This window comes from Drosophila virilis, unplaced genomic scaffold (assembly GCF_030788295.1).
Source record: "Drosophila virilis strain 15010-1051.87 unplaced genomic scaffold, Dvir_AGI_RSII-ME tig00001611, whole genome shotgun sequence".
NCBI classification, from domain to species: Eukaryota; Metazoa; Arthropoda; class Insecta; order Diptera; family Drosophilidae; genus Drosophila; species Drosophila virilis.
Genome location: NW_027212848.1, coordinates 834,244 through 842,839, shown reverse-complemented (window position 1 = coordinate 842,839; position 8,596 = coordinate 834,244). Strand labels below are relative to the sequence as shown.

The following is an 8,596-nucleotide window of genomic DNA, read 5'->3' as shown; positions in this document are numbered from 1 at the left end:
ATGCTATTTAGAAAATTGTATTCTTTATCTAGGCTTTTAGCATATAATTTCATTATCTATTGTATAATCTATTGAATAATGAGGAAGACACTCGTATTGTCGACCATTAATAAAAATATTTCTTAATATTTCTAGTTCATGGTATTTCCTAGTTGGGAGTTCCCGACTAGAACCTCTTTTTTTATTATACCCTGAACACATTAAAAATGCCTTAAAAGGGTATAGTGTTATTGTACAAATGTAAATATGTGTAACAGGCAGAAGCAAGTATCTCTGACCCCATAAAGTAAACATATACTTGATCAGCATCAATAGCAGAATCTATCTATCAATGTCCGTCTGTCAGCCCCTCCGTTTGAACGAGTCTATCTCAGAAGCCAATAGGAACTAAAAACATGACATTTAAGTGTAAACATGTAATATGTAAACCTGACATTTCTAGTGCCCGCACAGATAGTCGATAAATTGTTTTCACTCAATCGGTAAAAATCGGTCTTAAATTACTGTCTTTATAACAATTTTGCTTGGTTTTAAAGGCTGGGGTCATCAAATTTGGAATATCGTCAGCTATATTGACATGTGAATCTTCGCCATTCAAATCAATCAAATACTGCTATAAAATTGCAATGCAAAACTTAAAGACAAAGCCAGTCTGTTTAACTATCTCTAACTATACTTCTCGCTATTAGAAGGAAAGATTACCTATGTATTTTAAATTTGGCACATGCTGTCCGTTGCCTAAAATTTTTTTAGCTGGTAACTTAATTGTTTTCATTTTGCGGGCATTTACCTTTTATTTTAATTGAAACACCTGGGATTTTTGACATTCTTTCTAATATGTAAGTATGTCAAACTATATTAACCACTGTATTTATAAAAAAAGTGAAGAACAGAAGTAGTGCATTTTGAGTAGTGCTGAATCATTCACATTTTGTTTTCAAAATAAATCGATCGTAGCAATGTAAAGTAACTCATTGAAGTGCTCAGTATCTGTAATAATATAATTCATTAGTGTGTTATTTTTTCATTATTTTATGTGTTGCTATGATTTTTACCGCAGCAAAACTTTGAAGAGATAATGTTGAAAATTTAAAAGCCGTTATTCTCACAGGTCGCTGGCTACAAAGTATCATATACTCCAGACTTGTTCGGAACTGTTTGTTGTACGGAATTTTTTCCCAACCGCAGTTATATAAGTGCCAAGCTGTTTTTGTACTCTGAAAGAAAAATGTTAAAAAACACATCAAATTTGTAATTTAACTTATTAAATTTCTATACTCTGAACCCATTGAAAATGCGTAAAAAGGGTATATTGTATTTGTGCTAACTACAAATGTATGACACAGGCAGAAGGAAGTATCTCCGACCCCATAAAGTACATATATTCCTGATCAGCATCAATAGCCGAATCGATCTAGCCATGTCCGTCTGTGTGTCCGTCCGTTCGTCCGTCCGTATGTATGAACGCAAGAATCTCAGAGCCTATAAAAGTTAGAGACTTGAAATGTTAGATGTAGGTGCTCCTAGTGCCTGCGCGGATCGAGATTGTTTCCAATAATCGATAACTTACTTCGTTTCCAACCAATCGATACTAATCGATATCGACATCCTGTTTTTTGAGTAAATTGGGTAAATAATAAGAGCTAGAGTCACCAAACATGATATGTTGCTTCTAGAATATTATATATGTGTCAAGTATCTTTCATTTTATACCTATCGCCACCTCCCCGCTACCAGCCCAGAGCTATAAATCAAGTTTATAACCCAACTTTTATTACCAACCAATTTAAATCACAATTTAAATGCAATTGACATTTTTGGCATACAGATACTCTAACAGCATGGTAATTGCGACTTTTTTGTAATGCTATTTTACTTCCTTTTTATCATTAGTACAAAATAGTTGGTGAGGCTGCTGAGTAGAGGCATAGCAAGTAATGCGGTCAGTTGCGAGTTCAAACCCTGCCGAGGGAACTTTTGTTTTTAAATTTATTTGGTGTTGGAATAAGAGGGTTTTGGGTTTTCCCTAGTCGGGAGCTCCCGACTATTTAAAGTTGCCGCTTGCCTACGTTGATTTATCAGCTGTCTATGATACTTTACCATTTTTCACAACATCGATAGAAATCTCAATTAACTATCGCAAAAAACACGAAATGTACGGGGCGAATTTACACATTTTTCAAAAATGTGCGTTTTTTGAAAGTTGTGTGAAATATGTTTTCTTATGGGGAAACACATGTGACATTTTCAGAAATGTGTTCAGTAGACAGAGGCTAATACACAACAAATTTTGATGCTTTGGCTTTGTGGATTATGCACATATTCCGAATATAAATAAATTCAAGAAAACCTGTCGGACTGAATGCAATGATATTGAGATTATTCAATCACTTATGTTCACACTAGAAACCCACAACATAGCAATGTTTCTTTTCCCACCCACAAATAAATAATTACAATTTTCACACACTGAAAAACAAACAGCCATTAACGAGTGCAAAAATATCATGCATTTTTACTAAAAGACTGTATTTGTACCACAACAGAAACCCATTCAGCTAATGACGAATTTGCTGAGTATATAAAAGTTCGCCCAGTTGACACAATAAAAGACCAAGTGGAACAAGAAATAACAGGATACTCAAATATTAATGTGACATATAGCCTGTGTCCACTGGTTTAAGAAATGTAACATTTTTAATTTTCACATATTGGTGTTCCACCGGTTGTCGGTAACATGTGAGTGGCAAAAGTACCGCTTTTTTAAATAAACAGCTGATCGAGTTTCTTTAACTTAAGCGCCGTAAAGTTCTTTCAAAACTCAGAAATTGCGCTCTCGAAGTAAGGGCTCCATTTTAGGTACTCTTTTGGAGATTTCGCCATTTTTAAATACTAACAAGTAAGAGGTTCTAGTCGGGAACTCTCGACTAGGGGAACCCTCTTCTTCCAACATCAAATGCATATATATTCTGTTTTAGAAGCTATATGTCAAGTATGGTGACTATAGCAAAAAACAGGATATCGATTTATCGATTGCTTGGAAACGGAGTAAGTTATCGATTATCGGAAATAAACTCGATCTGCGCGGGATCTAGGAGCACCTACATCTAAAATTTCAGCCTCTAGCTCTTAAAGGTTCTGAGATCCTTGCGTTCATACATACGGACGGACGGACGGACGGACGGACAGACAGACAGACGGACATGGCTAGATCGACTCCGCTATTGATGCTGATCAAGAATATATATACTTTATGGGGTCGGAGATGCCTTCTTCTGCCTGTTACATACATTTGGATTTCGCACAAATACAATATACCCTTATACCCATTTTTAATGGGTTCAGGGTATAATTACACCAGAAATTCTGTCGTTGCTATCCCTTTCCGGTCTTAGGCTACAGCAAATGATCTTAGCTTCAGCACCCTCCTAACTCATTGTTGTGGTTTCTAAGCACTGCTATGCAAAAATAATTTGCAAAGTCATGTCTTCTTCTTCTCCACTCGTTTTCAACTTGCAAGCTGCTCGGCAAGCAATTTTTCATTTCACGACCAAGCTGATTTTTCATTTCACGACCTCTCTCAAAATAGGGTATTTTAATTAGTCATAAGTGATGTACCCAAATAGCACAATCCTTCTTATATATACATTTTTATCCAATATCTATGAAAAATATAATTTCGTGATTAGTGTGCAAATATTAGAACAATCAATAATAATTCTTTTCATTAAAAATGATATACCATTCTAATTAATAAAGGGTATCAAGGCCTCGACGCGCCAGATAGTTGTTGTATGTGTGTCTCATCCCACACAATTGTGTATGTGTCTGCCAAGCCAAGGGAACTTATGAATATTGCAACATTCTGCTTCGCATGTGACGTTACAGCCCCAAGGCTTTTAATGTGCGATCATTTCGTATTTAAATTATTACATATGTTAACAAATTATTTACTATAAAAGACCCCATTCGTAAATTATTTAAATGTACGTAACTAAAGTAGAAATATATACTAAACATCACAAGAAATAGAATTCTATGAAACGTGACGTCATAATCGATGATGACGTCTGTCTATCTAAATCTAAATCTATCTTTTCTATCTACTTGCTCCGAGACTCAACTCTGCAACAACAACAATAGTACGCAAATTGTGCTGTTGTTTTTTCTTTGCGCTGCCTTATAGGGACGAGAGAGAACCCTGCGAAGAGCATAGCGGCTTCATTTGTCTCTTGTTGTTGTTTTACAAGTGGTTTGTTGTTGCTTCCTACGGTAAAGGAGCTTTTTGGGTTTGATTTTACGCTTGCGGGCCACTTAGTAAAAAAGAGAAAATATGTTATTTTAAGTTGATGCAAATATTATATAATTTCTTGAAATTAAATTAACATTACTTTTAAGTAATACAAATTAAATAAAGAAATAAAAAATCATACTTGTTGTCCTAAAGGTATATTTTATAAATAGTAGTTTTTAATTTAATTACTTTAATATTTGATTTGTATTTTTTAGCACTCTTTTATTTGTTAATGGGAAAATAAAAATAATATTAATTTATTTAAAAGACATTATATAAATATTTGAATCTTAAAAATACATATTTTCAACGGAGCCATCCTCAGTATGAAACATGCATTCATACATATGTCAACACAAATTTGGGATAGGTCATGATCAGCGCTTGAAAACTTATAAAAGTTTTTTCTCTGCCAGCCAGAGACATTCCCAGAGCTGTGGATAACAACGCATTGAAATATGCTGTTATGTATGTATATTTAGACACATACAAACATAATTGCTTGCACGGCCCTCATAGAGCCAAAGCTGAGAGGTCATTTTCGCTCTCTCGGCTGTGCGAGCGCAATGATTCAGATTTCATTCTCAATTTTCAAAAATTCAAGCTGTATAGAAACATTTTCTTGTATGGCGTTACTCATCTAATAGCCTCTGTCCACTGAACACATTTCTCACACATTTCTGAAAATGTAACAATTTTGACATATGTGTGAAATGCGCCCTGTGCGTTTCCCAATAAGAAAACACATTTCACACATCTTTAAAAAAACGCAAATTTTTGAAAAATGTGTTAATTTGCCCCGTGTTTTTTGAGATGATTAATCGAGATTTCTATCGATGTTGTGAAAAAAGGTAAAGTATCATAACCATAAACAGGTGATATATCAACGCAGGCAAGCGGCACCTTTAAATAAAATACTCAAAATTAAAATAATCCCACAGTTTTTAGATTTTAAACATGGCGAAAGCTCAAAAAGAGTACCTAAAATGGAGCCCTTACTTCGAGAGCGCAATTTTTGAGTTTTGAAAGAACTTTACGGCGCTTAAGTTAAAGAAACTCGATCAGCTGTTTATTTAAAGAAGCGGTACTTTTGCCACTCACATGTTACCGACAACCGGTGCAACACCAATATGTGAAATTTGAAAATGTGACATTTCTTAAACCAGTGGAAACAGGCTATATGTCACATTAATATTTGAGTATCCTGTTATTTCTTGTTTCACTTGGTCTTTTATTTTGTTAACTGGGCGAACTTTTATATACTCAGCAAATTCGTCATTAGCTAAATGGGTTTCTGTTGTGGTACAAATACTGTCTTTTAAAAAAAATGCATAATATTTTTGCACTCGTTAATGGCTGTTTGTTTTTCAGTGTGTGAAAATTGTATTAATTTATTTGTGGGTGGGAAAAGAAACATTGCTATGTTGTGATACATTGTCAAATTTGGAATTACCATCGTTAAAATTTGGGTTTCTAGTGCGAATTTAAGTGATTGAATAATCTCAATATCATTGCATTCAGTCTGACAGGTTTTCTTTAACTTATTTATATTCGGAAGAATCAAGTGAATCGTCGGACGTTTGCTTGCTTCAAGTTTTTTTTTAAACATTTTCAAAAACTTATAGGCATATAATGGAACCCAAATGACTTATGTTCATGCCTTTAATACTGGATGTCTGATTTTTTCTTTAAGACTTAACAAGTCAATTCAATTAATTTCTATTGATTTTAGCAAATAATAAACGGTGTCCCAGCGAGTGGCGCAAAAGCTTTTTAAAGAGAATCCTCAAAATTAGTTAATGCCAGGTTTTTAAAATATTTTACCAGCTTGTTAGAAATAGTAATGATATTCCCCATCTTAGCAAGAGCATCAATATCTTTTTCAACAGCATTGTTTAGCAGATAGTTGACGCAATGAATTTTCTCCAAATCGTGAAAGGCTTTAATCATATTAGACCCAAGATCGGTTACTATTATGGAATTGTCTACTTGAAGGTCATATCCGAAGTCTTTTAATATCTCCTCTATTTTTGCCCGAATATTTGAACCTATGCAGGAAATTTCATTCATTGACTTCATGGCCATTAGACGATCAACAAGAACTCCCTCCTTTATGTAGTGCACAGTACAGGACAAAGACGATGACTACAAATAATTATCAGTCCATATGTCACTAGTAATGGCATATATAAAGGCTTTATATTTTTTCATTTCGGTTTTTATTGGGCCAAAGTGTGACTCATAAATCATTGCTAGATTTCGAGATATTGTTGTTGGATGTGGTAACAATTTATCAACGTCAACATTAGAACCATACGTTGCTCCAACATTAATTAAAAATGATGCAAACTTCTTAAGACCGGAGTCGTCGATAATTTTTAATGGACGAAAGTTCTGAACAACCCATTCGATAACAACGGCTACACCCTCCTGTTTCGTTGCTGAATTTACATCAACAGGTGAAGCTTTGCAAAATTTATTGCCGTTTACTAAATAACATTTATGCTTGACCAGGTTAGATGTGCTTCCTGTAAACTTAACAAGTAAGAGTTTCTAGTTGGGAGCTCCCGACTAGGCGATACACTAAACCCTCTTCCTTCAACATCAAATGTTAATATATATTTTATTTTAGAAGCTATATGTCAAGTTTGGTGACTCTAGCTCTGATTATTTACCAAAATTGCCCAGAAAACAGGATATCGATATCGATTCTTATCGATTGCTTGGAAACGGAGTACGTTATCGATTATCGGAAATAAACTCGATCTGCGCGGGAACTAGGAGCACCTACATCTATTTCAAGTCTCTAGCTCTTATAGGTTCGGAGATGCTTCCTTCCGGCTGTTACATAAATTTGAATTTCAAACATATATATTTACCCATTTTTAATGGGTTCTGGGTTTAAAAACAGAAAAACGCATCTTACAGGCAACAAGTTCAGCCAATTCCTCTCCATTTTCGTTTTTTATTTTTTGAGAAAAATTGCCATAGTTCGTTTCGGCCTCTCTTCTCAATTAAGCTATACATTCAACTATGGATTTTCTCCTTAATATCCTCTCCGCTTTACTCCTTTGCACCCACTGCGTTTCTTGAAACCTATATACTTATTTCAAGCAAATTAAATTAAATCTGAAAAAAAAACTAACACACAATAAACACTTATAAACAATACTTAGGGATAAATCTAAGTTCGAACAAAACAAATAAAACAAGCTCTTAGGCAAAGTGCATTTATCATATATTTAAAAACAATAACAATAAAAACAAAACAAAAGCAACTAAATGCGCATGCAAAATACATACAGTCTCGTCGCCGTTTATTTTCTCCGTCCATTTCTTTAGACTTCTTGCGCCTCTTGTATCGAGTAAATCGAGTTTGTTAGGCTGTGCCAAAGTTTTTATCTCGCTTTACGCTTTATTTATTCTAACTCATTTCGCTGAAGCCGTTTGGTATGTCACAACACGCACACACATTGGTACTCATGCGTTTCATTGTATGCCTCGTACTCACTCAATTCCATTCAATCCGAGTCCATTCAATTAAACGTATCAAAGACAATATAAACACTCATTACTCATCTTAACGCCCATACATTTGAATGCGACGCAAAATTTCTAGCCTGGCCTTTCTCTGGCCTTTGAGGCTTCGTACAGCATGCCTGCCGACTGGTTGTTCGTTCTCCAAAGACCAGACGAACAAATGCCGAAGTCGCGGCTTGCTGATGCGGACACGAGCTACGAAGTTAGTCGCCAGCCTGCCCTCAGCAAAGCTGGTCGATGCTGCTTTGCGTCGCTTCGTTTTCGAAGTACATTGAGCGAAAAAGCTTAGAACTTACGATCGACGCAATGTGCTTGTGGTTTATCCATGAAATGCAAGCTTTATTTAAATGATAAATTACCCTAGATATTAACGAATAATTTTGCAGGAAAGTTTAAGAACTCATATAATTTTTACACAAGGCGCTTCTTGCGCAATAACTATGTTAAGAAAATAGCACACATAGATCGATTTCACTTTTCTTTTTGGACAGTGTATGCTCGAGGAAAGTTCATGTCTCAGCCAATAGCGTGCGTGCACCTTTTGTTGTATGCGTGAATTATACATGCATAAGAACTATAAATTATGTATGTATGTGTTGTTATTCACTGCTCTGGCTTTAGCTGGCAAGAAATAAATTTTGTTAGTATTCTAGCGCAGATCATGACCTATCCCAAATTTGTGTTGATATATGAATGCATTTTCGAACAACAAAAATAATAAAATAAAAAAAAAATTAATTAAATGTATCTTTGAAAAAATAA

At 34.7% G+C, this 8,596-nt stretch overlaps 1 long non-coding RNA gene across 1 annotated transcript in view; it reads right to left on the bottom strand.

Moving 5' to 3' along the window:
- Positions 1-730: 730 nt before the first annotated feature.
- LOC138911572 (uncharacterized) overlaps positions 731-8,596 on the bottom strand; it is a 130,786-nt gene continuing 122,920 nt past the window's right edge. The window contains exons 2-3 of the long non-coding RNA XR_011417309.1: positions 1,056-1,217; positions 731-990 (exon numbers count right to left, since the gene is read on the bottom strand). This is a non-coding gene — a long non-coding RNA (uncharacterized lncRNA). The remainder of the gene's footprint in view (positions 991-1,055; positions 1,218-8,596) is intronic.